This window comes from Triticum aestivum, chromosome 6D (genome assembly GCF_018294505.1).
Source record: "Triticum aestivum cultivar Chinese Spring chromosome 6D, IWGSC CS RefSeq v2.1, whole genome shotgun sequence".
NCBI lineage: Eukaryota > Viridiplantae > Streptophyta > Magnoliopsida > Poales > Poaceae > Triticum > Triticum aestivum.
In genome coordinates, this window is record NC_057811.1 from 421,136,849 (window position 1) to 421,152,638 (window position 15,790).

Consider the following 15,790-nt stretch of genomic DNA (forward strand, 5'->3'; position numbering starts at 1 on the left):
GAGCACGATGCGGCGCTCGGCCGCAGGTGAAGGCGACCATGGCCACGGCGCCGAGCTCGTCGGCGGCGAGGTTCTTCGGGCGAGCTACGGGAACGGGGCTACGGGCGTCGGAAAGCTCGGGAGAGAGAGGGGAAAGAAGCGCAGGCTCACAGTGCTCCTGCAGATGTGCTCAAGCCTGCTCGAGGAGGGCTCGGTGCGGCGGAATCGACGGCGAAGCTCGTCGGAGAAGAGGAGGAAGACGGCAACGTAGGGGATGATGCAGAGGCGCTCCTGCTCGGGTGATTCGTCGGGGAGGAAGAGGAGGTCGAGGCGGTCCTTCTTGGCGCGGAGGAGAGGCGAGGCGGTGTCGGGGACCGCGTGTGTTACGCCGGCATGGCCACGGCAGCGCTCGGATGCGGTGGGGAATGGGAGAGGCGGCGAGGGCAAGCAGCAGCTCGTGGGGAAGGGGGGAAAAGATCTCTCGGAGGAGGCAGGGGGGCCGTCGCTGGCGTCCTTATCCCCTCGGCGATGTGGCGGCGTGGGGCGGCGAGCAGGTCCGGCGGGGACGGCGAGGGGCGTGCGCCCTCGGTCGGTTGAACAGACGAGGAGGGGGGAAGACGACAAGGGGAGGGGGGAGGTGCTGGGCCGCTGGACCGATTCGGCCGGCTGGGCCAGTGGGCCAAGGCCCTTGGGGAGCCGGGGGGGTTTTCTTTCTTTTTGCTTTCTTTTTACCTTTTATTTATTTTTCTTTTCTGTTTTATTTCTAGTTTCTCTTTTATTTTGTTTTAGCAAATTACCAAAATGGCACCTAATTTGTTGTTACCAAATATGTCACAACCACAAAAAGTTTCATCCCAAAATAATATAGTCTAATATTTTACAAAATACAAAAGGCATTTAATTAATGGTTTTAGCTACTGATTTAATTAGTTTGGTGCATTTAAACATTTTATAAAGACTTGGTTCCTCCACCAATATTACCTATGATTTATTTGTCACTTTTAGAACATTTTAGTTTTGACATTTGAAAAGTTTTATTTTCCACTTTTAAATTTAATTGAAGTTTGAACTAGGAGTTTGAAAGGAATGTGATTCAAATGTGATCAAGCCCTGTTTAGCAACATGATTAGCTTAATCACAGGGAGTTAGTGTAGCATGATTCTCCGGGTGTTACAAGTTTGGAGATCAAAAGAAACTAGGGTTCTGTGAGCGTCATCACACCCGGCCGGTCGATCTGCCTATCTGAGTGGGGTTGAATTCCATCAAACAGCCAGTACAATCCGGCGAGACCGAGCCCGACTTAGAGTACGCCGCTATTCAATTGTCCTTTCCTACTGCGAGAGCCGGTGTGCGTGATGCAAATCAAATCCCGAGGCTGCTACCTCATTGTTGTGACTATGCGCTACGTCCAAACATCAAATCAGAGTCAGTACTAGTGGCCGGTTTAGTATCATACGAAGGCATTGGAATTTTTTTGATACACCAACCAATTGGAAACAAGCCTTCGCGATTGGAGGGAGGACTCGGCCACGGCTCGCGAGTGTTTTCCTACTTCAAGCCGTCTCCGGAACATATTGTTTTCGAGCGAACATGGACTCGCTGGCTTGCCATGCTGCTGGATTACCGCGCCTCGTTCCAGCACCCTGCCCTGGTCGCTCCGCCGGCTGCGCCCGAGCCACGCAACTATGACTTGCTCCGCCTTGAGCCGCTGTCGACGCGCGCTGCTGCCGGCGCGCACTGCCCTTGAACTGGAAATTTTTAAACCGCCGCCTCGGTCGACCGGCCACTCCTCCACTGCTGCGGTTCTGCCATGGCCGATGCGCCGTTCCGCCGCCATGGCCTCAAACCGCCGCCTTGGCCGCGACCACGCTAAACCGCCTTGCTGACGCCCCTCTAGAGTCGCCGGGTTACGTTGCTGCTGCTACTCTTTCTGGTGTCAGGACCAAGACAAATCCAAACGTAAGTTTTGAGGAAGACAAGACAACTCCAGAGTCGCCGGATCACCCCCGTCTCCGCTAAATCGCCGCGTGCCGCGAGGCTCGTTTGCTGCTTCTCGCGAGCGAGCTACAGCGTGCCGAGTCACCTGACTTCGGGTCACTGCCGCCGTTGAGCCGCCCTATTGCTCCTCGAGCCGCCGACTCGCTAAACCGCGGCGGTCACTGTCGGAGTAAATGGCCACGGGTAGCCTAACCGACTCCCCCTAGCTCTTTGAAAATTATCAGGCCGTTCAGGCCTTCAAGCATACAAAGCATAGGGCTGCCTTCTCCCGGCCGGCTATCCCCAGGGCCGACTCCCAGAAGGCGACCCGGCCCCAGAAACCTCCTCCAAGAAAGATATGAGATGGCCGACTCCAGGAAGCCGGCCCCAAGAAGACCAACTCCCAGAAGCCGGCCACGAAGAAAGCCGGCTCCCAGAAGCCGGCCAAGACTGCACCCACCAAGACTGTACCCACATAGTGGCGGTACGATGGGGTGTGGCCACAGTACAGTCCACTACCCCCGGATCCCGGAACAAGCATGGCCATAGGGCGCCGTACGGGCCAGCCATCCCCCGTCCGGCGCGGCACTGTAGCCAAGTTGGCCTCGATGTCACCCACGACAGGTGCCAGTACGGCCCGTGGGCGGCGGGCCCCTTTGCTAGAGAGACATTTGAAGACGGCCCGGCCTCCTCTAGTCGGCCAGGGACGTGGCCGGCTGCCTCCCTCCCTCGAAGCATGCGCCCCATTAAGGAGACAAGACGAGGTAAGGCTACTATGAGAGCTCGTAAGGCGACGACACTGTAGCCACGCTTACCTCGACAAAGCCCTCGTCATTAGAGGCGAGGCAACAGTAACCAGCCGCCGACAAAGCCCCCAAGCGGTGGGGCCGGCGTGCCGGCCAAGAAGCCGGCAGCCGGCGGGACCCACCAGTCGGGGGGGCCTAATGACCGGCGAAGAAGCCGGCGAGCATAGACACTGACAGCTGGGACCCGCGCCCAGCCGGATTACCATTGTACCCCTGGGGGGTAGGCCTATATAAACCCCCCGGGACACCCATGCAAAGGGTTGATCTCATAGAGTTTGACACACCACATAGAGAAAAAAAGGAGAGCTAGCCTTGCCCTTCCTCTTCCTCTAGCCAGACAGCTCAAGGAGCACTTGTAGCTACTTGTATTGATCTAGTGATCATGCGGAGACCCTGCAGAGCAGGACTAGGGGTGTTATCTCCACGGAGAGCCCCGAACCTGGGTAAGATCCGCCGGCGTGCATGTCTTCGCCTCATCCCGTTTCCAGGCACCGGCGACGTCTTACTGGCTCCCACAATGATAAGCCACCCGTTGGCATATGTCGCACCTACCACCCGACATTTGGCGCCCACCATGGGGCCAGGTGCACCGTCGTCCGGAGACCTATTCTGGACGGGAACCCTTTTTCTCCCCCGCGAGCGCAGCCAGCCTGCTGCACCCGATGGCGCTTGCCCCGACACGCTGCAAGGCGTTGACGACGCCTGCGATGCGAGCTGCCTCGCTGATCTTCTTGGCGAGACTCGCATCTCTGACGAGCCCGCGTCCGACGCGGGCACGGACTACCCCGAGAGTCGCCTCGTCAGCCTCCCCGACCAACTTCACGTCTCCAGCGAGCTTGCTGTAGACTTGGAGTCGGTCGGCTCCACCGACCCGATGCTTGTCGACTCCGACATGGCATCGCTCGACGCCTACCCCTCCGACATGGTAGTCTTCAACGACCCTCTCCCTCGAGCTGACAGCGGCAGCAGCGCTGTCACTGAGGTGCTGGTCATCAGCCACGTCGCCGACTCAGGCGAGAACGCCCACGACGCCCTGCAAGCGGCGATGCATGACTTGTCCGTCCCCATCCCGGCCAACGCCGACGCCGAGACCCTGGAGGCACGCCGCCTCGCCCTCATCGCGGAGGGTCAGAAGATAGCCTCCATGAGATGCCTCACCGAGGCTCACCAGCGCGAAGTCGACCGCGCCGCATTCGGTACGCCACCTCATGGCGGGCCGAGCCGAGCCGGCCTCGTCAAGAAGCGCGGCGCGGCCATCGCCAGCATGCTGGGGGCAGACCGCCCCGTCTACTCCATACCGCTTGAGAATCTGCGAGCCGCTCAGGGGGCCGCTGAGGAGCTAAATGGGCTGGGGGCTGATGAGCTCCCCTACATGACAAGGCGCATCCAGCAGCTGATCGACGCGGCCGCGGAACGCCATGAAGCCGGCGCCCGCGTTGGAAGTCCTCCCCCGCGCCGAGAGCACGCCGCGACATCCCGGTCGCCGACTGCGAGCGGCGCCCGTGCAAGAAAAGACAAGGAGCCGGCTGCTAGCCGCAGCCGGACTCGGATTACCATCTAGCGCGACGCGGAAGGCCGCCCTCGAGCAGTGGAGCGCCAAGGCAATCCGCCTCCACCCCCGCCTCGGGGGGGAGAGACATCCCACCCCGCCGCCTGTCACACATCCGACTCTCGGTGGCCGACTGGGCCACCGCGAAGGAGTCGGCGAGAACGACGCCCGCCACCGGATCGACCGCCTAGCTCAATCGCTGGCGCTAGAAGAAGAAGACGATGTCGGACCGCCATGCTTTGGCCCCCGCATCCGCGACGAGCCCTTCCCCAAAGGGTTCTCGCTCCCCAGAGACACGCCCAAGTACAACGGCTCTGTGAAGCCGGAAGATTGGCTCATCGACTACTCTACCGCTGTCAGCATAGCGAACGGTAACAGGCGCGTAGCCGTGAAGTACGTCCCTCTCATGCTGCAAGGCACGGCACGCACCTGGCTCAACAGCCTCAAGCCCTACAGCGTCAACAGCTGGCTGGACTTCACGGAAGTCTTCGTCCGCAACTTCACCAGCATGTACAAGCGGCCTCCCAAGCCCCGCCAGCTCTCCCTATGCGTCCAAGGGCCCAACGAGTCGACCCGCGACTACCTCACGTGGTGGGCCGAGCTCCGCAACTCCTGTGAGGGGGTGCACGAGGTGCAGGCCATCGAATACTTCACCGCCGGGTGTCGAGAGGGCACCCTCCTCAAGCACCGACTCCTCTGCGATGAGCCGGCTACCCTCGACGAGCTTCTGGTCATTGCAGACAAGTACGCCACAGCCGACTCCTCGATGAAGACTGAGCTCTGAGTGGACGCCTCTGGGAAGGTGCTCGCTCCGGCCCCTAAGACACCGGCTGGCGACTCCAATCGGCGCCCCTACCAAAACGACCACAAGCGCAAGGCCCCAATGCCGCCTTCCACCAGTTGGCAGGTGGCCACAGTCGAAGACGAGCAGCCCCAAGAGCGGCCCGCTCCCAAGAAGAAGGGTGGCAGGCCAGCTTGGCAGCTGGCCTTCTCCTACGAGCAGACTCTCGATGCCCCCTGCAAGTTCCACAACGGCGCAAAGCCGTCCAACCACACAATTCGAAAGTGCCACTGGCTCACACGGATCTCCAAGGGCGAGGGGCTGGTGCCGCCTCCGCCTCCCGGCCCGCCGCCTCCAGCCCCCTAGCAGCCGGCTGCTCGACCAGCAGTCGGAGCCATTCAAGATGAGTTCCCTAATGAGCACGCTGCCTACGTCGTCTTCATGAGCCAGGTTGAAGACAAGCGCAGCTGGCGCCGACAACACTAAGAGGTCAACGCAGTCGCCTCCAGCAACCCCGAGTTCATGCATTGGTCCGAAAGGCCTATCAACTGGAGCCGGGCCGATAACCCAGAGGTGATGCCGTCCCCTGGCTCCTACGCATTGGTGTTGGATGTCACCCTCGCAACGGAGAGGCGAGCTGCCCGATTCTCCCGTGTTCTAATTGATGGCGGAAGTAGCATCAACATACTGTACCGCGATACCATGGAGAAGTTGAACCTCAAGGCGAAGCAGCTCCTGCCAAGTCGGACCGTGTTCCATGGCATCGTACCCGACCTGTCCTGTTCTCCGATCGGCAAGATCAAGATGGATGTTCTCTTCGGAGACAAGGATCACTTTCGCCGAGAAGCAATCTGGTTCGAGGTAGTGGATCTGGAAAGCCCTTACCACGCCTTGCTTGGCCGACCTGCTCTGGCCAAGTTCATGGCTGTGCCCCACTACGCCTACCTTAAGATGAAGATGCCGAGCTCGAAGGGGATCATCACTGTAGCCGACGACTACAAGAAGTCCATCGAGTGCGCTGCAGCCAGCAGCCGGCTGGCCGAGTCCCTTGTAGTGGCAGAAGAGAAGAAGATGCTGGAGCGAGTTGTGGCCACGGCCGGCAAGCAGCCGGCCTTGTCCCCCAACCCCAAGGATTATGTTGCGCAGGGCTCCTTCCAGCCGGCCAAGGAGACGAAGAAGATACCTCTGGACCCGGAGAACCCGGAGAGGTTTGCAGTCATTGGTGCAAACCTGGACAGTAAATAGGAAGGCGAGCTCGTCGACTTCCTCTGTGAGAATCGAGACATCTTTGCATGGTCCCCAAAGGACATGCCGGGTGTTCCGAAGGATTTCGCTGAGCACAAGTTACACGTCCGAGCCAACGCGAAGCCGGTCAAGCAGCCTCTCCGCCGACTGTCAGAAGAGAAGAGAAGAATCATAGGAGAAGAGATAGCCCGGCTCCTCGCCGTCGGCTTCATTATGGAAGTGTTTTTCCCAGAGTGGCTTGCCAACCCAGTCTTGGTGTTGAAGAAGAATAACAAATGGCGTATGTGTATAGACTACACTAGCCTCAACAAGGCCTGCCCCAAAGATCCGTTTGCTCTGCCACGGATTGATCAAGTGATAGACTCCACAGCCGGATGCGAGCTGTTGAGTTTCTTGGATGCCTACTCAGGATACCACCAGATTAAGTTGGACCCAGCAGACCGCCTGAAGACCGCCTTCATCACACCATTCGGAGCTTTCTGTTACCTGACTATGACATTCGGCTTGAGGAATGCCAGTGCCACTTTTCAGCGTTGCATGCAGAAATGCCTCCTCAAGCAACTCGGCAGAAATGCCCACGTCTACGTAGACGATATTGTGGTGAAGACAGAGAAGCGCGGCACCCTGCTGGAGGACCTCAAAGAAACATTTGCCAACTTGCGCCGATTCCAGATCAAGCTCAACCCCGAGAAATGCGTGTTCGGAGTACCAGCCGGCCAGCTTCTAGGCTTTCTGGTCTCCGAACGCGGCATTGAGTGCAACCCTGTGAAGATCAAGGCCATTGAGAGAATGGAGATTCCCACCAAGTTGCGAGACGTGCAGAAGTTCACCGGGTGCCTGGCCTCCCTAAACCGCTTTATCAGCCGGCTAGGAGAGAAGGCTCTCCCCCTGTACCGACTCATGAAGAAATCCACTCATTTTGAGTGGAATGACCAAGCAGACCAAGCCTTCCATGAGTTGAAGAAGATGCTGACCACTCCACCTGTCCTGGCGGCGCTGACTGAGAAGGAGCCCATGCTCCTCTACATTGCCGCAACTAGCCGAGTGGTCGGTCCAGTCGTCGTGGTCCAGCGCCCATAAGAAGGCCGAGCCCAGCTAGTCCAGAGGCCGGTATGTTGGAAATATGCCCTAGAGGCAATAATAAATGGTTATTATTATATTTCCTTGTTCATGATAATTGTCTATTGTTCATGCTATAATTGTGTTATCCGGAAATCGTAATACATGTGTGAATACATAGACCACAACGTGTCCCTAGTAAGCCTCTAGTTGACTAGCTCGTTGATCAACAGATAGTCATGGTTTCCTGACTATGGACATTGGATGTCATTGATAACGGGATCACATCATTAGGAGAATGATGTGATGGACAAGACCCAATCCTAAGCATAGCACAAAGATCGTGTAGTTCGTTTGCTAGAGCTTTTCCAATGTCAAGTATAATTTCCTTAGACCATGTGATCGTGCAACTCCCGGATGCCGTAGGAGTGCTTTGGGTGTGCCAAACATCACAACGTAACTGGGTGACTATAAAGGTGCACTACGGGTATCTCCGAAAGTGTCTGTTGGGTTGGCACGGATCGAGACTGGGATTTGTCACTCCGTATGACGGAGAGGTATCTATGGGCCCACTCGGTAAAGCATCATCATAATGAGCTCAATGTGACTAAGGAGTTAGCCACGGGATCATGCATTACGGTACGAGTAAAGTGACTTGCCGGTAACGAGATTGAACAAGGTATTGGGATACCGACGATCGAATCTCGGGCAAGTAACGTACCGATTGACAAAGGGAATTGTATACGGGATTAATTGAATCCTCAACATCGTGGTTCATCCGATGAGATCATCGTGGAACATGTGGGAGCCAACATGGGTATCCAGATCCCGCTGTTGGTTATTGACCGGAGAGGCGTCTCGGTCATGTCTGCATGTCTCCCGAACCCGTAGGGTCTACACACTTAAGGTTCGGTGACGCTAGGGTTGTAGAGATATTAGTATGCGGAAACCCGAAAGTTGTTCGGAGTCCTGGATGAGATCTCGGACGACACGAGGAGTTCCGGAATGGTCCGGAGGTGAAGAATTATATATAGGAAGTCCAGTTTCGGCCACCGGGTAAGTTTAGGGGGTTATCAGTATTGTACCGGGACCACCGGAAGGGTCCCGGGGGTCCACCAGGTGGGGCCACCTATCCCGGAGGGCCCCATGGGCTGAAGTGGGAGGGGAACCAGCCCCTGGTGGGCTGGTGCGCCCCCCATGGGCCTCCCCCTGCGCCTAGGGTTGGAAACCCTGGGGTGGGGGGCGCCCCACCTGACTTGGGGGGGAAGTTTTCCCCTTGGCCGCCGCCCCTCCTGTAGATGGGATCCCAGGGGCCGGCGCCCCCCAGGGGGCCTATATAAAGGGGGGGGGGAGGGAGGGCTGCTGTACCCCAGCCCCTGGCGCCTCCCTCTCCCTCCTGTGACACCTCTCTCTCCCGCTTGGGCTTGGCGAAGCCCTGCCGGGATCCCCACTACTTCCGCCACCACGGCGTCGTGCTGCTGGATCTCCATCAACCTCTCCTTTCCCCTTGCTGGATCAAGAAGGAGGAGACGTCACTGCTCCGTATGTGTGTTGAACGCGGAGGTGCCGTCCGTTCGGCGCTCGGTCATCGGTGATTTGGATCACGACGAGTACGACTCCATCAACCCCGTTCACTTGAACGCTTCCGCTCGCGATCTACAAGGGTATGTAGATGTACTACTTTCCCCTCGTTGCTAGTAAACTCCATAGATGTATCTTGGTGATGCGTAGAAAATTTTAAAATTCTGCTACGATTCCCAACAATGGCATCATGAGCCAGGCCTATGCGTAGTTACTATGCACGAGTAGAACACAAAGCAGTTGTGGGCATAGATGTTGTCAATTTTTCTTGCCACTACTAGTCTTATCTTGTTTCGGCGGTATTGTGGGATGAAGCGGCCCGTACCGACCTTACACGTACGCTTATGTGAGACAGGTTCCACCGACTAACATGCACTAGTTGCATAAGGTGGCTAGCGGGTGTCTGTCTCTCCCACTTTAGTCGGAACGGATTCGATGAAAAGGGTCCTTATGAAGGGTAAATAGAAATTGGCATATCACTTTGTGGTTTTACGTAGGTAAGAAACATTCTTGCTAGAAACCTATAGAAGCCACGTAAAAACTTGCAACAAAAATTAGAGGACTTCTAACTTGTTTTTGCAGCATGTGCCTTGTGATGTGATACGACCAGAAGATGTGATGAATGATATATGTGATGTATGAGATTGATCATATTCTTGTAATAGGAATCACGACTTGCATGTCGATGAGTATGACAACCGGCAGGAGCCATAGGAGTTGTCTTTATTTTTTGTATGACCTGCGTGTCATTGAATAACGCCATGTAAATTACTTTACTTTATTGCTAAACACGTTAGCCATAGAAGTAGAAGTAATCGTTGGCGGGACAACTTCATGAAGACACGATGATGGAGATCATGGTGTCATGCCGGTGACGAAGATGATCATGGCGCCCCGAAGATGGAGATCAAAGGAGCAAAATAATATTGGCCATATCATGTCACTATTTGATTACATGTGATGTTTATCATGTTTTGCATCTTATTTGCTTAGAACGACGGTAGTAAGTAAGATGATCCCTTATAATAATTTCAAGAAAGTGTTCCCCCTAACTATGCACCGTTGCGAAGGTTCGTTGTTTCGAAGCACCACGTGATGATCGGGTGTGATAGATTCTAACGTTCGCATACAACGGGTGTTGACGAGCCTAGCATGTACAGACATGGCCTCGGAACACACGCAATACACTTAGGTTGACTTGACGAGCCTAGCATGTACAGACATGGCCTCGGAACATGGAAGACCGAAAGGTCGAGCATGAGTCGTATAGAAGATACGATCAACATTGAGATGTTCACCGATCTTCACTAGTCCGTCTCACGTGATGATCGGACACGGCCTAGTTAACTCGGATCATGTTTCACTTAGATGACTAGAGGGATGTCTATCTGAGTGGGAGTTCATTGAATAATTTGATTAGATGGACTTAGTTATCATGAACTTAGTCTAAAATCTTTACAATATGTCTTGTAGATCAAATGGCCCACGTTGCCCTCAACTTCAACGCGTTCCTAGAGAAAACCAAGCTAAAAGATGATGGCAACAACTATACGGACTGGGTCCGGAACCTGAGGATCATCCTCATAGCTGCCAAGAAAGATTATGTCCTAGAAGCACCGCTAGGTGAAGCACCCATCCCAGAGAACCAAGATGTTATGAACGCTTGGCAATCACGTGCTGATGATTACTCCCTCGTTCAGTGCGGCATGCTTTACAGCCTAGAACCGGGGCTCCAAAAGCATTTTGAGAAACATGGAGCATATGAGATGTTCGAAGAGCTGAAAATGGTTTTCCAAGCTCATGCCCGGGTCGAGAGATATGAAGTCTCCGACAAGTTCTTCAGCTGTAAAATGGAGGAAAATAGTTCTGTCAGTGAGCACATACTCAGAATGTCTGGGTTACACAACCGCTTGTCTCAGCCGGGAGTTAATCTCCCGGATGACGCGGTCATTGACAGAATCCTTCAGTCGCTTCCACCGAGCTACAAGAGCTTTGTGATGAACTTCAATATGCAGGGGATGGAAAAGACCATTCCTGAGGTATATTCAATGCTGAAATCAGCGGAGGTGGAGATCAGAAAGGAACATCAAGTGTTGATGGTGAATAAAACCACTAAGTTCAAGAAAGGTAAGGGTAAGAAGAACTTCAAGAAGGACGGCAAGGGATTTGCCGCGCCCGGGAAGCCAGTTACCGGGAAGAAGTCGAAGAATGGACCCAAGCCTGAGACTGAGTGCTTTTATTGCAAGGGAAGTGGTCACTGGAAGCGGAACTGCCCCAAATACTTAGCAGACAAGAAGGCCGGCAACACCAAAGGTATATGTGATATACAGGTAATTGATGTGTACCTTACCAGTACTCATAGTAGCTCCTGGGTATTTGATACCGGTGCGGTTGCTCATATTTGTAACTCAAAACAGGAACTGCGGAATAAGCGGAGACTGGCAAAGGACGAGGTGACGATGCACATCGAGAATGGTTCCAAGGTCGATGTGATCGCTGTCGGCACACTGCCTCTACATTTACCTACGGGATTAGTTTTAAACCTCAATAATTGTTATTTAGTGCCAGCTTTGAGCATGAACATTGTATCTGGATCTCGTTTAATTCGAGATGGCTACTCATTTAAATCCGAGAATTATGGTTGTTCTATTTATTTGAGAGATATGTTTTATGGTCATGCCTCGCTGGTCAATGGTTTATTCTTGATGAATCTCGAACGTGATGTTACACATATTCATAGTGTGAACACCAAAAGATGTAAAGTTGATCACAATAGTCCCACATACTTGTGGCACTGCCGCCTTGGTCACATTGGTGTCAAGCGCATGAAGAAGCTCCATGCAGATGGACTTTTGGAGTCTCTTGATTACGAATCATTTGACACGTGCGAACCATGCCTCATGGGTAAGATGACCAAGACTCCGTTCTCTGGAACAATGGAGCGAGCAACCAATTTATTGGAAATCATACATACCGATGTGTGCGGTCCAATGAGTGTTGAGGCTCGCGGAGGATATCGTTATGTTCTCACTCTCACTGATGACTTAAGTAGATATGGGTATGTCTACCAAATGAAACACAAGTCCGAAACCTTTGAAAAGTTCAAGGAATTTCAGAGTGAGGTTGAGAATCAACGTGACAGGAAAATAAAGTTCTTACGATCAGATCGTGGTGGAGAATATTTAAGTCACGAATTTGGTACGCACTTAAAAGAAATGTGGAATCGTTCCACAACTCACGCCGCCTGGAACACCTCAGCGAAATGGTGTGTCCGAACGTCGTAATCGCCATCTATTGGATATGGTGCGATCTATGATGTCTCTTACCGATCAACCGCTCTCATTTTGGGGCTATGCTTTAGAGACTGCCGCATTCACTTTAAATAGGGCTCCGTCAAAATCCGTTGAGACGACACCGTATGAATTATGGTTTGGGAAGAAACCTAAGCTGTCGTTTCTAAAAGTTTGGGGATGCGATGCTTATGTCAAGAAACTTCAACCTGAGAAGCTCGAACCCAAGTCGGAAAAATGCGTCTTCATAGGATACCCCAAGGAAACTATTGGGTATACCTTCTACCTCAGATCTGAAGGCAAGATCTTTGTTGCCAAGAATGGGTCCTTTCTGGAGAAAGAGTTTCTCTTGAAAGAATTGAGTGGGAGGAAAGTGGAACTTGATGAGGTGATAGTCACTCCTTACGAACCGGAAAGTAGCGCAGCGCGGGAAGATGTTCCTGTGGTGCCTACACCGATTGGGGAGGAAGTTAATGAAGATGATCATGAAGCTTCGGATCAAGTTACTGCTGAACTTCGTAGGTCCACAAGGACACGTTCCGCACCAGAGTGGTACGACAACCCTGTCCTGGAAATCATGTTGTTAGACAACGGTGAACCTTCGAACTATGAAGAAGCGATGGCGGCCCGGATTCCGACAAATGGCTAGAAGCCATGAAATCCGAGATAGGATCCATGTATGAAAACGAAGTATGGACTTTGACTGACTTGCCCGATGATCGGCGAGCCATAGAAAATAAATGGATCTTTAAGAAGAAGACATACGCGGATGGTAATGTGACCATCTATAAGGCTCGACTTGTCGCTAAGGGTTATCGACAAGTTCAAGGGGTTGACAACGATGAGACTTTCTCACCCGTAGCGAAGCTGAAGTCCGTCCGAATCATGTTAGCAACTGCCGCATTCTATGATTATGAAATATGGCAAATGGACGTCAAAACGGCATTCCTTAACGGCTTCCTTAAGGAAGAATTGTATATGATGCAGCCGGAAGGTTTTGTCGATCCTAAGAATGCTGACAAAGTATGCAAGCTCTAGCGCTCAATCTATGGGCTGGTGCAAGCATCTCAGAGTTGGAACATTCGCTTTGATGAGATGATCAAAGCGTTTGGGTTTACACAGACTTATGGAGAAGCCTGTGTGTAACACCCCGGATGTAACTTGCCATATTTGTAACTCCGACTCTTGCCATTTCCGGCTATGTGATATGATTTTCCCTCCGTTGTCGGGTTTTGTCTTTCGTTTTGTATTTTGTCATGTCATGCATTTTCATATCATGTCATCATGTGCATTGCATTTGCATACGTGTTCGTCTCATGCATTCGAGCATTTTCCCCGTTGTCCGTTTTCCAATCCGGCGCTCCTATCTCCTCCGGTGCACCCCTCTTGTTTTCTTTCATGTGCGTGTGTCAAACTTTCTCGGAATGGACCTAGGCTTGTCAAGTGGCCTTATTACACCACCCGGAGACTACCGGTCAAGTTTCGTTCCATTCGGAGGTCGTTTGGTACTCCAACGGTTAACCGAGCATCCGCAAAGTCCATTTGAGTGTCCAGCAAAAACCCCTCTAAAACCAGCCCAAAACCCACCAAACTCTCTTCCATGCTCTAGGTCGTTCGATCACGATCGTGTGGGCGAAAACCGCACCTCATTTGGAGTCTCCTAGCTCCCTCTACCTATTTATATGTGGGCATCCTGAAAAACGAAATCGCAGACAAACCCTAACCCGCTCCTCGCGCCGCGGCGGACACGTCCTCCGCCGGCCGGACGCACCGGCCGCAGCCAACCGCGTCGCGCCACGTCACCCTCTCCCTCTCTCCTCCACCGCGCGGCCCGCCGGAGCCCGTCCCCGGCCCCCGCGGCCCGAGCCCGCGCCGTCCGCCGCCCCGCGCCGCCGGCTCGCCTCCCACGGCTCGCCCCGCCGCCCGCCGGTCGCGCCGCCGCCGGTTTTCCTCGCCGCCGCCGCCCTCCGGTGCTCCGCCGCCTCCGCCCAGAGCCGCGCCGCCCGCCGCCGGCCGGCCCCGCCGCCGCCGCTCCCCCGCGCGCCCGCACCTCCGGCCGCCCTCCGCGCCGCCCCGGCGAGCTGCTCCACCGCCCCGGTGAGCTCCCTCGAACGAGCCCGAGAACAGCCCTCGATCCGATCGGATCTGATGAGCGTTGACGTTCTCCTCGCCCTTTTTTTTTCTGTCTTTGAATTTCATCAGCAAGTGCTCCTGTTCCTGATGCCATAACTCCGTGCATGTAGCTCCGATTCGCGCGTGTGATATGTCAAATTGTTCGTCTCGCGATGCTCTTCATTTTGTTCAATTGTACCATGTTCATTAGAGGTCTTCTTGAGGCCCAAATCTCTGTTGGAAGAGGGCTAGTTGCTGTTATTCTCTGGTTCTTGACAGAACTTGGAGATTTGTCATTTTTGTAGCATTTAATCTGTGCATCTTTTGGGCATGAGCTCTACATGTGTTTTGAAGTATGCCATGCCATCTTTCCAGTGGTGTAGTCCACGTATTTTTGTGATCTCTGTGCTGACTAGCACAAGCATGCAAAGTAGGCCCCGTAATATTTCTGATTTCAGGGACTGATTTCTTTGTCCTTGTCTGCTGTAATTTTGTTGCCATGTAAACTTGATGCTACAGAGAGATCCGTGCTTATTTTGGAGATGTTCATTAAGGATGTTTTTTAGCTGTAGTTGTAATTGATCCATTCCTGCAATTGCTTGCAATTATGGAGTGCCATAGCATGACTCAATCTTGCTCTACTTTTGCTATAAAATATTTCTGGCAGATTCTTAACATGATATGCAATTTAGCCAAGCTTATTGTAGTTGATCCATACATGCTATGCTATTGTTCTTGCCATGGTTAGCTTCATAAGCATGCCATCTTGCTGTAGGTATGCTTGGTTTATCATGCATTGCTCTGTAGTGAGTGCATCAAGCTCATAAAGAGGCCTACATATTATTATTTCTGCCATGCTCTGTTTTCTGCTAAGTCTGAAACCTGATAACGAAACTTTCTATGTTTACATGCTTGCCATCATATCTTTTGGTCCTTTTTGGCTTATGGTTAGTAAGGGACTTTTGTCAAGTGCATTTAGTAGAACAATTCGATGCCTTGTTTTGCTATGTTAAATTCCTGTAGCATGTTGATTTCGTGCTCGGAACATTGCTACCTGATGCTGATTTCTGCCATGTCCAGTTTTTCACCAAGTCTGTGAACCTGTAATCTTTTGCACTTTTGCCATGCTTGTTTGAGCTTGATATGTTGTGAACTAGCCGTAGCTCAGTGTTCATCTTTTGTCAAGCATCTCCTGTAGTTTACTGCCATGTGCTTTCTTGCTATGTTGAGGTGCCGTAGCATTGTTGTTTGTTGCATTTTGAGTGCTATCTTGCTGTTTATCGCAGATTCGTGTCATTCTTGTTTTGCTTGCCATTTGCAAAACGTGCATCCGATTCCGGTGATCTTTATATCGATTTCGACCGAAATCATCTCATCTTTCCAGTGGCATGCTTGGTTTGCCAAGTTACTT